At 41.0% G+C, this 15,237-nt stretch overlaps 1 pseudogene; it reads left to right on the top strand.

The window, feature by feature from the left end:
- The first annotated feature begins 8,519 nt into the window (after positions 1–8,519).
- LOC126204790 (5S ribosomal RNA) lies at positions 8,520–8,637 on the top strand (annotated as a pseudogene).
- Positions 8,638–15,237: the final 6,600 nt, after the last annotated feature.

The following is a 15,237-nucleotide window of genomic DNA, read 5'->3' as shown; positions in this document are numbered from 1 at the left end:
ACGTCGAGAGGCGGAAAATTTCGAGGAGTCGTTGTTCAGACCTCTACATCAAGTACCGTTATTTACACACTGTCTGTGTAAGTGGCAAGGTAAAGGGCTCTGTAAGAGCTATGTCCAGACCTCCACAAACGAGACCACCTGACCGTCCACCTCTATAAACAAGAGTGAACTGGGGGAACAATTCAGCTAAACAGTTTATCTGAAATTTTAAATATATATACTGCAGGGATATGCGAGCATAGCAAGGTGGTGAGAAGGGAAGAGTCTGTGAGAGAGCGCGGAAGCAAGAGGACACGGGGCCTCCCCCATCTATTACTTGCATCCGCCTCCCGACACCGTGGTATGGCGGGACACCGAAGAGAGTAGCCGACTCACCACCACACAGTTTCGAGGCGATGCGCCGTTCGGACCTAGCACCTGCCCCCGTCATCACCACACGACAAATGATTATAAAAAGAATGGTGAGATGACTCATTCCACCTTCGTTCCCCTTAATAACTGAGCCGTGTGTACGCCCAGTCAAATCGGTCCTGACATTTGTAATTTTTCCTGTGTGTTAAAAGGTGAGTATGTTTCAGATGACGATCAGATTGCCTTCAGGAAAGGTAAAGGCACCAGAGAGGCAATTCTGAACTTGCGATTGATAATGGAAGCAAGACTAAAGAAAAATCAAGACTAGTTCATAGGATTTGTCGACCTGGAAAGCACTCGACAATGCAAAATGGTGCACGATGTTCGAAATTCTGAGAAAAGTAAGGGTAAGCTATAGGTAGAGACTGAAATATACAGTATGTACACGCGCCATGTGTAAATGATAAGAACGGACAATCAAGAACGAAGTCCTCGTATAAGAAAGTGTGTAAGACAGGCATGTAGTTTTTCGCCCCTACATTGCTGTCATCAGCGAAAAGTGAAGAATCACATGATCTGTTGAAGGGAAAGAACTGCCTAATGAACACAAATATGGACTGAGAGGAAACCGAAGAAAGACGGAAGTAATGGGAAGTAGCAGAAATGATAACAGCGAGAAACTTAACATCAGGATTTGAGAATGCAGTGCCATCATCGCCTGAAGATGGTAAGTAAGAAACTCGCTGAAACGTTGTCGGAAACCAACGCATGGACTCGGCTGTCAACCCGAGAAGGTTTTATCTACGTCAGGATTGATAGTCACGAACTAGTTGAAGTTAAGCAGTTCTGCTACCTAGGCAGCAAAGCAACTCGTGACGGACGGAGCAAGGAGAACATAAAAAGCAGATTAGCATTGACAAAAAGGGCGTTCCTGGTCAAGAGAACAGGCCTTAACTTGAGGAAAAAATTTCTGAGAATGTACGTTCAGAGCACATCATGGACTGTGGGAAAACTGGAACAGAAGAGAATCAAAGCGTTTGAGATACGATGCCATAGAAAAACATTGAAAATTGCATGGACTGATAAGGTAAGGAATGAGGAGGTTCTCCGGAGAATCGGCAAGAAGAGGAATATGTGGAAAACATTAATAACAAAAACGGGCAAGATGTTAGGACATCACTTAAAATATCAGGGAATAACGTCCATGGTACTATAGGGAGCTGTATAGGGCAAAAACTGTAAACAGAGATTGGAATACATCCATCAAATAAATGAGGAGATGAAGAGGTTGGCACAGGTGAGGGGTTCGTGGCGGGCCGCATCAAACCAGTCAGAGACTAATGACGCAATAAAAAGGGTACTGAAATAAATGCAGTCGTTTCATGTAAACAATCTGTCCCATTCGCTTATCATTCCCTTGATCTCAAAACTTTTGCATTTTGATTTCTCTTAATTATTGATGCCACCTCATTATTGACTCGCAGCATGGGACTATACAATTAGTAATTTGCATGTCATTTTAGGCAAGAGGTGAAAGAATTCTCAATTCACCACATTTTGGCGCCCAACGTGAAGTTACCTCATCAATAATTTGGGTATTATGTCATATCACCAAGAATGCTCGTTTCACTACATTTTTGGCGCCGCGCGATGTCGTTGTTAACTTGCATGCTATGTGAAAGCACATAAGAATTGACAATTCATTACAATTTGGATTGCGAATAAGGGAAGCAGTATCAAGCATCATATTACTGTGGCAGTGATATTACGCAAGGAAATTAGTGGAAATGGTAGTTCTGACAGCAGAACATTCCTAACCAGCTAGGAAGAGACACGTGGGTGGGTTCTCAGTATTCACCATTTTCATCGACACGCTACTTTCACAGTGTTCTGTGCACACTCTCGCATCAAATCAATGGGGTTCGTGTACGCCGCGAGGCACGAAATACCTGCGCAGCTTCACACAGCGAAAAACAAGAATAGCAAAACACGGGGCTATTTTCATCTACATCTACATCCATACTCCGCAAGCCACCTGACGGTGTGTGGCGGAGGGTACCTTGAGTACCTCTATCGGTTCTCCCTTCTATTCCAGTCTCGTGTTGTTCGTGGAAAGAAGGATTGTCGTTATGCCTCTGTGTGGGCGCTAATCTCTCTGACTTTATCCTCATGGTCTCTTCGCGAGATGTACGTAGGAGGGAGCAATATACTGCTTGACTCATCGGTGAAGGTATGTTCTCGAAACTTTAACAAAAGCCCGTACCGAGCTACTGAGCTTCTTTCCTGCAGCGTCTTCCACTGGAGTTTATCTATCATCTCCGTAACGCTTTCGCGATTACTAAATGATCCTGTAACGAAGCGCGCTGCTCTCCGTTGGATCTTCTCTATCTCTTCTGTCAACTCTATCTGGTACGGATCCCACACTGCTGAGAAGTATTCAAGCAGTGGGCGAACAAGCGTACTCTATCCTACTTCCTTTGTTTTCGGATTGCATTTCCTTAGGGTGCTGCCAATGAATCTCAGTCTGGCATCTGCTTTACCGGCGATCAACTTTATATGGTCATTCCATTTTAAATCACTCCTAATGCCTACTCCCAGATAATTTATGGAATTAACAGCTTCCAGTTGCCGACCTGCTATATTGTAGCTAAATGATAAGGGATCTTTCTTTCTATGTATTCGCAGCACATTACACTTGTCTACATTGAGATTCAATTGCCATTCCCTGCACCATGCGTCAATTCGCTGCAGAACCTCCTGCATTTCAGTACAATTTTCCATTGTTACAATCTCTCGATATACCACAGCATCATCCGCAAAAAGCCTCAGTGAACTTCCGATGTCATCCACAAGGTCATTTATGTATATTGTGAATAGCAACGGTCCTACGACATTCCCCTGCGGCACACCTGAAATCACTCTTACTTCGGAAGACTTCTCTCCATTGAGAATGACATGCTGCGCTCTGTTATCTAGGAACTCTTCAATACAATCTCACAATTGGTCTGATAGTCCATATGCTCTTACTTTCTTCATTAAACGACTGCGGGGGACTGTATCGAACGCCTTGCGGAAGTCAAGAAACACGGCATCTACCTGGGAACCCGTGTCTATGGTCCTCTGAGTCTCGTGGACGAATAGCGCTAGCTGGGTTACACAAGATCGTCTTTTTCGAAACCCATGCTGATTCCTACAAAGTAGATTTCTAGTCTCCAGAAAAGTCATTATACTCGAACATAAGACGTGTTCCAAAATTCTACAACTGATCGACGTTAGAGATATAGGTCTATAGTTCTGCACATCTGTTCGACGTCCCTTCTTGAAACCGGGAATGACCTGTGCCCTTTTCCAATCCTTTGGAACGCTACGCTCTTCTAGAGACCTACGGTAGACCGCTGCAAGAAGGGGGGCAAGTTCCTTCGCGTACTCGAACTGGTATCCCATCAGGTCCAGCGGCCTTTCCTTCTTTTGAGCGATTTTAATTTTCTTGGAATACTCCCGTAGCCGACTTTTGATGAGCGCGTCGTCACATAAAGCGTCTCGCAACAACACTCCCAATTCACATGTTTACTCGTGTCGTTCCAGGAAAGAGGTGCGGCCTCATACTAAGAAGGCAGCACTTCACGAAAACAATAACGTTATTGGATTAGGTATCGTGGCTGCGCCGTGGCACAACTGTTTTGTGTCGGGCTTATCTGCGGCCCTTATCAGCAAAACGCTTTCACGGCCGCGGTAAAAGTCTTGCCTCACACGACCTAGGGCCTGCGGTAGAAGCTCGCCAAAGTTGGCCACTGCGTGTTCCTTATTTACGCAATGAACTCCGTTCTTATCTCACTCGCTAGCGTCGATTAAGTTGGCAGTAGTAGGCGATCACTTGTTGTTACATTAGCTGACAGATGAATGACCACACATCCCGCGCCCCTTTCCGCATTCAAAACTCAAGCCGATGCAAACTGTCGCTCTAGAAATTTGAGTGTAGCACCACGGCAGAGTTTTAAGATGGTGAGGTTAACTAAAGGGCAGTGGAGGATAATTACATTTTCTGCGGACTGTGGTCTGACTACTGAATGACCAACAGGTAATACTGGATTCCTTTCTGTTATCATCACCTTCGTCAGTTGTTCCACAGGAAACAGTGAGCACTAATATTAACTACTTATCACTGTCAACTATGATGAAAACGGTGTGCGCAAATTACTGCACCTATGCTCGCGAGAGCGACATACTCATCACTAAGTAAACCATTAATAACCTGTTGACATTTTTGTGTTGGTTAATTGTTTCATTGCTACAACATTGCTTAAAACTGTCACGTTATTTCCTTTCTTTATCTGTCTTTCACTCTCCTCACGCAAGAAGAGAAGGAGGTGAGCTGACAGCCACGATCTTGTTGCTCTTCAGTTAATGATATTATAGAAATATACGTATAGTTTTGCAATTAAAATAAGAAGAATATGCAGAACGAAAAATATGTTTTCATGACTTACTCCACTGTTGGCTATTTACTTCATATCACTCGAAGCAAAGTAATAACGAAATATTATTTACTGTGCATATACAGTACAGTCGGAAGTATACATCATCAAATACTTAGGTGACTAGGGGTTGCAAAGATACACGGGACTTGAAGAAGAATGTAAAAATTCCAGTTCCAAAAAGGCAGGTGCTGACAGGTATAAATATTATCGAAGTATGTTAAATAAACCATGGTTGAAAAATACTGACGCGAATTATCCATTAAAGAATGAAAAAAAACCGTCGCAAATGTCGGTCTTGGGGATGGTTGATTTGGATTCGAGAAAAATGTAGGAATACACGATACAGTACTGATCCTACGACTGTTCTTAGAAATAGGTTGAAGAAAGGAGAGTCTAGGTTTATAGCATTTGTAGCTCTAGAGAAAACTTTTCACAGTATGGACAACGCTACGCTCTTTGAAATTCTGAATGTAGTAGGGATAAAATACAGAGATAAGAGCCGGCCGCGGTGGTCTAGCGGTTCTAGGCGCGCAGTCCGGAACCGCGCGACTACTACGGTCGCAGGTTCGAATCCTGCCTCGGGCATGGATGTGTGTGATGTCCTTAGGTTAGTTAGGTTTAAGTAGTTCTAAGTTCTAGGGGACTGATGACCACAGATGTTAAGTCCCATAGTGCTCAGAACCATTTTTGAACAGAGATAAGAAGTTATCTACTACTTGTACAGAAACCATACAGTGGTTATAAGTGTCGAAGGACATGAAAGAGAATCAGTCTGGTGATGTGATCGATAGCAGGTGAAAGTTCTGCCTCTATCTTCTGGAAAATCCCGCGTAATCCTCCAAGAAAATCACGCAATTAATCTACACGCTGGGCAGACATGTAAATAAATAGAAATTTAAAAAATGACATTACCAACTGTCACTGGAGTACTAAGTTGCCTCTCTGTCACTTCACAAGGAACACAGTGAAGGAATGCTGGATCTCCCGAGTGCAGTCTGGTTCTCTACAGAATAAACTCTGTAAGTCACTCTGCCTATTAGCCCTTTTCTTTCAGTATCTCTATTTTCAGTCATTCAGAGCATTACTGATTCACTTCTCTAAATCTGAGAAATCAGTTTTCGCATTTATGAAGTTAATTATTACTGATTTTCTTTCGCAGCACATTGTCGAAGCAAATTAGTAATTTAAGGAATGTTGTTGTTGATACAGCGTACGACCACATTACGTATGTGATTCGCTGCAGGATGAGCACATAAGCAGTACTTGGTTCCTCCAGATGTGATGGAGGATGGGACACACACCGGACCCTTACTGTGAAATTGATCAAAGTTGCGCCAAGTGTTCACGTCCACCTATTAAGTGAACCGGGGAAGGCAGTGAAGTGAAGTCCATCCGCATTGATCATTTCTATCACCCGAACCCACAGATTTGTTTTGCACTGAGCGTCACCGCAGAATGACACCAAAGGTGTCTACGGAAGCTCCGGTCGCAGTACCATCCCCAGAGAGTCACATTAATACCAGACTTAGGCAACACTACCATACACCTAACTCCGTACGTAAAGTTATTGAATGGATTTAACGTGCTTCGCGTCACCCCGACGTATAGATATAGGTCTTTAGTGTGTTTATGTCCGATGGGTAATGGCGTTAGAGAGCTTTAATTCAACAGGAATGTTCATTTCATATGCAGCAGGCGTTGTTGGTACTAGTTTAGAAATATCTTTCAATTTGAGCATGTTATTATGAAATTAATGACTATGGAGATACATTATCCCACCATAGTATGCTGGTCGAATTGTCATTGGTCTAACCACCGCTGATCCATGCCTTATGCCATTTACACATCTCTAAAAACTCTTGTGTGGCATGTGCTTGGTGTGGGGTATCAAGTAAGGCTTTCTCTCAACCGCTACCAGTTTTTTGACACACAGACTACTGCTGAGTCCGTGGGCCGCGCAGAGAACTTACCGGTGACTTTACAGCCTGTAATGTGCTAATTTTATTGTCTCTAAAGAAAGCTTCACCAGTAAATATAGCGTTGTCAATCCATAGAGCCTAACAGAAAGCAAGTTTTGAAAATCTTCTTCAAAATTAAACCTATACTTTAGGAGATATAGGTCTTTAGTGTGTTTATGTCCGATGGGTAATGGCGTTAGAGAGCTTTAATTCAACAGGAATGTTCATTTCATATGCAGCAGGCGTTGTTGGTACTAGTTTAGAAATATCTTTCAATTTGAGCATGTTATTATGAAATTAATGACCTCACTAAATAACTTAGTGTAAAACCTGTTTACATTAAGCGCTATTCGTTTTAACCCCCCGGCATTAATATTTTTGTACGAGTACTCCATAGCCCACTCAGTCAAATTCCTTTGTGAAATCGAAGACAACAAGTATCGCCCCCAACCTATTACTCAGCGCCGCTAGTGCCTGCCAACAAAATCGGCCACAGCGTTCTCCTTCGAGGATCTTTTGCTGAGTGAAGCCCAGTCTACAAAACAAATTAAAGCAGCTTGATTGTCTGTTAGCTCAGAAAGAACTCGTAAAGACTTCAATTCGGCTGCAGTAATTACTTTACATTTCTGCAAAACCACACATCCCTGCAAAGGATTGTTAAAAAAAAGACCGAGCTTTTCAAATAGCACCGCAGCCTGTACAGGGAGCACACTTAGGCTTCGCGCTTTGGTAAGTATAGACAACAAACCGCCGTTGGGCTCGTTTCGCTCTGACAGTTGCCGGGCTACAGCCGCTGATGTGAGCACGTGCTCTAACTGTTCGTCGGATTAGTGACAATGAAAAAGTTGCAAGAACAACGTGTGTATGTGTTTGCGTGCTTGTGTGTGTGTGTGTGTGTGTGTGTGTTTTGTGTGTGTGTGTTTGTAAAAAACAAACTTGACAAAACATTTACAGAGACATTCGTCTGCTTAAGCAGTTGTCACAGTGTGTAGGCAAAGATTCTCCTTGTCCAGAAAAATCACGCATTTGTTTGTCTGCCTGAGATTCAGGTGATGTTGCCTGGTTGGTTGACCTCGTACTTTTCTTTTTACTGAAAAGACGTTGTCCAGCAGGAGTTTGTACCACATCATCAGAGAGTAAACAAGAAGGTCTTGCAGCGAATTTTAGCGGCCCCCATGCCTATGTATGATCTTCACTCATCTTTCTTTTTCATTTCCACTATCTCCTGTTTCTTTTGTTCCATCCATATCTCTTTCTCTTTCACTCCCACCGCCTCTCACTTAGCATCACTATCTCCTATCTCTTTGTCTCTCACTGCTGTTGTCTTCATCTAACTCTCTTTCTCTTTCACTGACACTTCTTTTCTACCACCATCACTGGCTCCTCTTTATCTCTCACTGGCACTCCTTCTCTTTCTTCTACCGTCACTGTTTCTCTGTTACTCTCTTTCAGCACAAAATCGTGAATATGTCTTTTGCGACGTGACTGGAGCACTTTTCAGTTGGTTCCCTTCTTATCGCTATTGTAGCAGCGTGAGCTGTTTGTGTAAAACTAACTCTGGAGGTTGGTACAATTTTGACAGTTTATGTATATACTTTGACACATATAAATAACAACTAAGTATGCATAATATAAGGTTAACACAAAAAGTCTACCGTCTGACAGAAGTTCACTTTACACTACTTTACGTACAAACGCATAACATTTTTAGGCTACGTCTACAGTATACCAAGCCAACGGCCTTGCCGCAGTGGTAGCACCGGTTCCCGTCGGATTACGGAAGTTAAGCGCTGTCGGGCTGGGCTAGCAGTTGGATGGGTGACCATCCGGTCTGCTGAGCGCTGTTGGCACTCAGCCCTCATGAGGCAAACTGAGGAGCTACTTGACTGAGAAGTAGCGGCTCCGGTCTCATACACTGGCATAAGGCCTGGAGTGCGGTGTGCTGACCACATCCCCCTCCGTATCCACATCCAGTGACGCCTGTGGGCTGAGGATGGCACGGCGGCCGGTCGGTACCGTTGGGCTTTCATGGCCTGTTCGGGAGGAGTTATTTTTTACAGCATGCCAAAAAATACGGTGTTTGATTTGCAAGTAGAAAGAATTTCGTATGACAAAACAGTCTTTTGTAAGCTGCCGACGCCAACAGGTGGCAGAATTGAATAATTTCCAGGTCAAGACAGCCTGTAAACGCGTGAAGTGCCTATTATAGGGAAACAGCGCGTCATAAAGATGTATTGGTGAAAAAATGTCGATTAACAAGATATTTTGGTGACTTCAGAATCTTTGCGATAACTCCAAAATCCTTGCCTAGAGAGCCTACATACAAGCTCTCTACTCTTGCCATGTGTTCACTACGTCACGCAAAACTACATTTAGCCTCAGACACGGATACTACGTGCGTATTTCACGTGCATACGTAAGGTAACTTTGAAGCGGTGTATTCCGTAACGGATAATGATATCGAAACAATGTTCAAGGTGCACCGAGAATTAATCTGGAGAAAATATAGTAGAAACTTCGATGATCTGCCACGAATAGAAATTATACAAGTGGACATCCCCACAAATGATAGTTATCGCGTCAAAAAATCATGGTTTTTTGGATGTATCTTGATAACAGATACAGATTTTCGAAAACGGGGAAACAGCCTTTCTACATGAAAGTCTAAAAAATTTGCTGTTTAAATAAGAGTTTCTTAAAAGGCATCATAGTCGCCGTTGACTGTATAAAATATTTATTATTACTATTGCAATTTCGGCCTTATGGCCATTTTCAAGTAAGACTGCAAAAGTTACCTAAACACAAAAATACAAAAGTGCAGTAATATCCAATATGCCTGTCTGGACATACATTTGATTAACTTCTCGTGGTTGGGATTAGCAGTCGTATAATACCTCTTAAAAGACATCATAGTCGCCATTGACTGTATAAAATATTTATTATTACTATTGCAATGTCGGCCTTATGGCCATTTTCAAGTAACAATGCAAAAGTTACCTACTACTATTGCAATTTCGGCCTATGGGATATTACTGCACTTTTGTATTTTTGTGTCTAGGTAACTTTTGCAGTGTTACTTGAAAATGGCCATAAGGCCGAAATTACAATAGTAATAAAAAATATTTTATACAGTCAATGGCGACTATGATGTCTTTTAAGAAATATTATATGACTGAATCCCAGCCATGAGAAGTTAATCAAAAATTGAGTTATTTGCTATAGTTATGTATTTAGATAACTGCAGACCACGATGCAAAAAGGGCTAAAAACCGGTTTTTCTTAGGTTTTCTGCACAAGTACGGTAAATTTGAGCCTGTGGATTTTCCTAACGGATGACGATATCAAAAAAATTTTCGATGTTCTCTGGGCAGTTGTTCAAGTTTCTCGATATTCTAACTCTGCCATGTTTGTACATATATTTTAACACGGGATTTGTTACTGGCGATATGGACTCATTTAGAAGAAACTGTGTAAATAGGCTGTTTAGGCTTTTATATTGGTAACGCCACGTAGCGCTCTGTATGAAAATCACTGGCTGTGCTGTGTGCAGTCTGTGGCTAGTTTGCATTGTTGTCTGCCATTGTAGTGTTGGGCAGCTGGATGTTAACAGCACGTAGCGTTGCGCAGTTGGAGGTGAGCCGCCAGCAGTGGTGGATGTGGGGAAGTGAGATGGCGGATGTGTCCATCAGAAACAGTACATTTGTAAGAATGGATGTCATGAACTGCTATATATATTATGACTTTTGAACACTGTTAAGGTAAATATCTATCAAAATCTGTCATTTGCTAACTATGCCTATCTGTAGTTAGTGCCTTCCGTAGTTTGAATCTTTTATTTAGCTGGCAGTAGTGGCGCTCGCCGTATTGCAGTAGTTCGAGTAACGAAGATTTTTGTGAGGTAAGTGATTTGTGAAAGGTATAGGTTAATGTTAGTCAGGGCCCTTCTTTTGTAGGGATTATTAAAAGTCAGATTGCGTTGCGCTAAAAATATTGTGTGTCAGTTTAAGCACAGTCATGTATAATTGTTCTAAGGGGACGTTTCATATGTCGATCCTTAGCCGAGGATACCTCACTGGAATCTTCTGATTTTTTCTTGTAGTTTGTGTAATTAGTGCAGCCTTTGGTAATTGCTAGCGCGTAATTGTAGAGAGAACCTCCTTTGTAGTTGCCGTCTTTCATTGTTGTACAGTAAAACAGTTGTGACATGCATGTAGATTTGCACCAAGTATTTCGCAGCTGCGGTTGCGATTAACTAGATATTACTTTCAGTGCTATGTTAATGTGTTTCTTATTTTCGCTCTTCAAATTGTGCTTTTCTCTGTTATCGTGTGAAATATTGTGACAATTATGGCGTGTCAAAAACGTAATACTAGGCTCCAAAGTAAACTGAGGAATGACAGTGAAGACGAAAGCAGTGTGTTAGCGCCACCGTGTAATGAATTAACTAATGTTCAACATAGTAATTTGGTAATTGTGAATAGGGAAATGGAGCGGGCGGCAAACAATGATGTAGACAGTGAAACAATTAGTGAACAGGGAAGCATTATCGATCGATCAGTCGGCAACAGCCCATCTCAGGAATCGGGAATGACAGGACACAATCTTGGAAATACTGCAGATTCAGATTTTGGGTCCTCACCGTTTTCTCAAATAAGTCAAGACACATTTTCTGCTTGTCAAAATGTGAATGTTGCCGGTGCAACTTCACTGCCGAAAAGCACTGAGGAACATGTTTCAGACACCAGTGCATTGTTATTACAGTTAATGCAACAAATGGGACAAAGGCTACAAAAGTTAGACACAATGGAACAAAATCTTCAAAAGTTAGACACAATGGAACAAAATCTTCAAAAGTTAGACACAATGGAACAAAATCTTCAAAAGCTAAACACAATGGAACAAAATCTTCAAAAGTTAGACACAATGGAACAACACCAGAGACAAACACAGCAACAGTTAGACGCAATGGAACAAAAGCTTCAAAAGTTAGACTCAGTGGAACATACGCTTGAACAAACTCGTGAAGCTTTAACTACTGACTTACATAAAATCGAATCGAAATGTCAAACAGTCTGTAATGACGAAATACACAAATTTGTGAGCATTTCCAATCTATTTTTTCGCGGCATGAAAATACATTACAGAATCACGAAGCAGCCATAAAAGAGCTGCAAACTATTGTTCATGAAAATCATGAGACCTTGCAAGCTAAAATTGACTCAGTTGCATCTACCGATTCGGTTACGCAACTTGCAAAAACTCAGGAAAACTTAAAGGACACAGTAGATGCGATTTCAACACAAATGGACACTCTGAAACTTGGTTCAGAAAAACACACTGAGGAAATAAGTACACTATCGGAGAAAGTAGCCCAACTTTCGGATCAGTTCACTAACTTATCTGCAAAGGTAGATGTTGATCTGAATGACACAAGACCTGTAGCCATCACTGACACAGAAGAGTATGAACAAATTAAGAAATTCAAACAAAATCAGAATCAAATTAATACGCAACACAAAAGAGAAATCCGGGAAGTACAAGATCAGTTGGCACAAGTAATACAAAAATTATATATTTCGGAGGACACTCGCGCTCCAACACGGGAAGAGGGACTTAGAAATACGAAAAAGCCACAAAATAATAACACAGGGCATTTCGGAAATTATGAAAGGAATTGGCAAGGTGCACCGAATTTTGAGATGGAACCGCCGAAACGACGTAACAATGACCGATATGCTACTCGCCGACACGAAGATTTTGACTATAAGCTGTTCATTACTACACGTAAATTCAAAACATTTAAGAATTATGGCAACGACATTCATCCACAAGCGTGGCTCCATCAATTCTCTCATTGTTTTCCTCCAAAATGATCATTAGAGCACAGATTATAATTTATGTGTGGCTACTTAGAGAATGAACCAGCTGAAGAATGTGATCGGTCATTCACGATTGTCACAGTGAAGAAGAATTTTATCATGCCTTCCTCTCAGCATATTGGTCTCAAGCTACACAAGACCGAGTAAAACATAGCATCATAATGATGAAACATTTCGAAGAATCTGAATTTTCCAGTCTTGTGAAATATTTTGTAGACATGTTGCACAAGAATAAGTACCTGTCAAACCCATACAGACTCTCAGAACTCATCCGCATTTGCTTAATCAAATTTCCTGAACATTTACGACATATTATTTTGGCAGGACGTTGCAAAGACGACACTGAAGCTTTTCAGGGACTCTTACAAGAATTAGAAATCGACACTGACAATCGCGGAACGCGAAAACAGGAACACAACAATTACAGGTCACATCCGTCGCAATTCCGTCATGAAGGAATTAATAACTGGACACGACAAGGCTATTCTCACAACACAAATCGTGACCAAAACAGACACCACCCGTATGACAACCATTGGCAGAGTAGTAATAATTACAGGGAAAGATCACCTCTCCATGGTAGTGACTATCACAGAGACAATCAGAGAAACAGACAATATGGAAACCAAAATAATTATTATCAAGGGAGACAGAATAACTGCAGACGCAACAGTTCAGCGAGCAGTTACGATTCTGGGAGAAATTCTCCACCACATGACAACGACTAGAAAGAAACTATGGAATCTACCGACATGACGACAGACGATATAATCGTAACGACAGACCTGAATTTCATCAGAACTGGCGGGATTCAAACAGGGCAGGACCCTCTCGGCAAGGTGAATTTGTAAAAGTTAGACCTCCAAATCCCAATAACGACGCGCGCCAACAAAGACACAGACAATGACTCGCACCGCGGGCAGCCATGTGCGCCGGCTGGCTCAAAGAAAAATAACGTAGACGTTAACCTTGAGAAAAATTTTAGCATTCCTTACCGAAGTTTACAACATGATAATTGCTTTGAAGTTGAAACTCTGCTCACTAGAAAGGGTAAAAGGTTTGCACCACATTTCACATGTAAAACCGTTTATTGAGAGATAATCTGTTTTTTAATTTAGTCTTTACTATAAAATTTTTCACTTCACGTTACTAGTACTCTTTGTCACACTTAGAAACTGTTAACATGCAACTATGTTTTAAAATTAACTATCCAGTCAAGAACCTACGGAACTTATTTAGACAAGTAATTACAAATGCATTGTTATAGTGAAAAGAGGACACAGTGTTACTGTGTGTGTTCATTCTTGCTTGTTAGTTGCACGATTACGTAACGACTATCAGGCTTACATACTTAAAACATATACTGTTACTGCTAATGAGATTTTAATGCAACATTTTGGTTTACTTGAAAATACATTCTGGATTTAAAGTACTTTCTGTGAGATACCAGATGACACAGTGGTTAGTTTATGTGGCAGCTACACGATTTTATCACGACGCTACTAATGAGTGACAATTTACAATGTTGCTTTGGCGGTGTTTCTGTTTTATATCTGCACAGTTTTCTGAATTCTTCTGCAAAGGAAAACATGTTTTAGTAGTAACTTTTGTGGTATAGCTACAATGAGACAGCCTTTTCCGTAGCACAACAATACGTTGCAGCACAGTACTTTCTTCATCACGGCAATAAGTGTAATAAGTAAGATATCTATACGCAAAGCATTTCACTTTTGTTTATCATGAGGTAAGTACATTGACTTCTGCAGAACTTAGCTTTCGGAGCACAATAACTACGACACTTCCACAGAGATTATCTTACAACAAGACGCACAGTTTAGCGCTACAGTACACGTATTTGAGTGATTAATTTTGTACTTAAAATATTTATTTTTAAAGATGTTTGAATTACAATGATACAAAGGTTTTCCGTGATACTTTTAATTCCATTGCTGTAATCTGTAACACCTGAGGGTATAATTACATTAATCCTCAGGGGGGTACAAGTCTACTTTGTGTACCATGTGTTTGGCAAGCACAAGGAGTCCTAGCTAATATGGTATTTGCTTATACAACTTTACACATTGGTACCATATTTCTCTAACACTGAATTACACAGCTATCTGATTATTTAACAGAGAAACAAAAAAATTTTTACTATGCCAGTGACACATGTTTACATAATTACACAGTTGGATAACTTCACACTTACGAAATTGTATTTTGTATGTACTTTGTGAACTGTTCATATTTTTACGGAACCACTGTGATACTATGAGAGCTCTGAATGATGTATTTGGTATGGGATCATGATTTTTAAAGTACATTTGAAGTAGATGACACTATTGAAATGAGCAGAGAATTTTTTTTAGGTTTTGAAATTATTGGAGGAAGGTACGAGGATTTTGAGAATTGACTGAGATGTTATGATATTATTACGACGACGATATGTATTAAGCTGTTGAGGTATGTTTATGATCAATAAGATGATGCTACCATATATGAGGAATGTGATTATGCTACGTATTTCTTATGATGAAATATTAAAGAAGTGTCGACGAATATGTATATGTA

The sequence above is a fragment of the Schistocerca nitens genome, chromosome 9 (genome assembly GCF_023898315.1).
Source record: "Schistocerca nitens isolate TAMUIC-IGC-003100 chromosome 9, iqSchNite1.1, whole genome shotgun sequence".
Taxonomy (NCBI): domain Eukaryota; kingdom Metazoa; phylum Arthropoda; class Insecta; order Orthoptera; family Acrididae; genus Schistocerca; species Schistocerca nitens.
The sequence above is the reverse complement of the archived record's forward strand: the minus strand, read 5'-3'. Positions and strand labels throughout refer to the sequence as shown.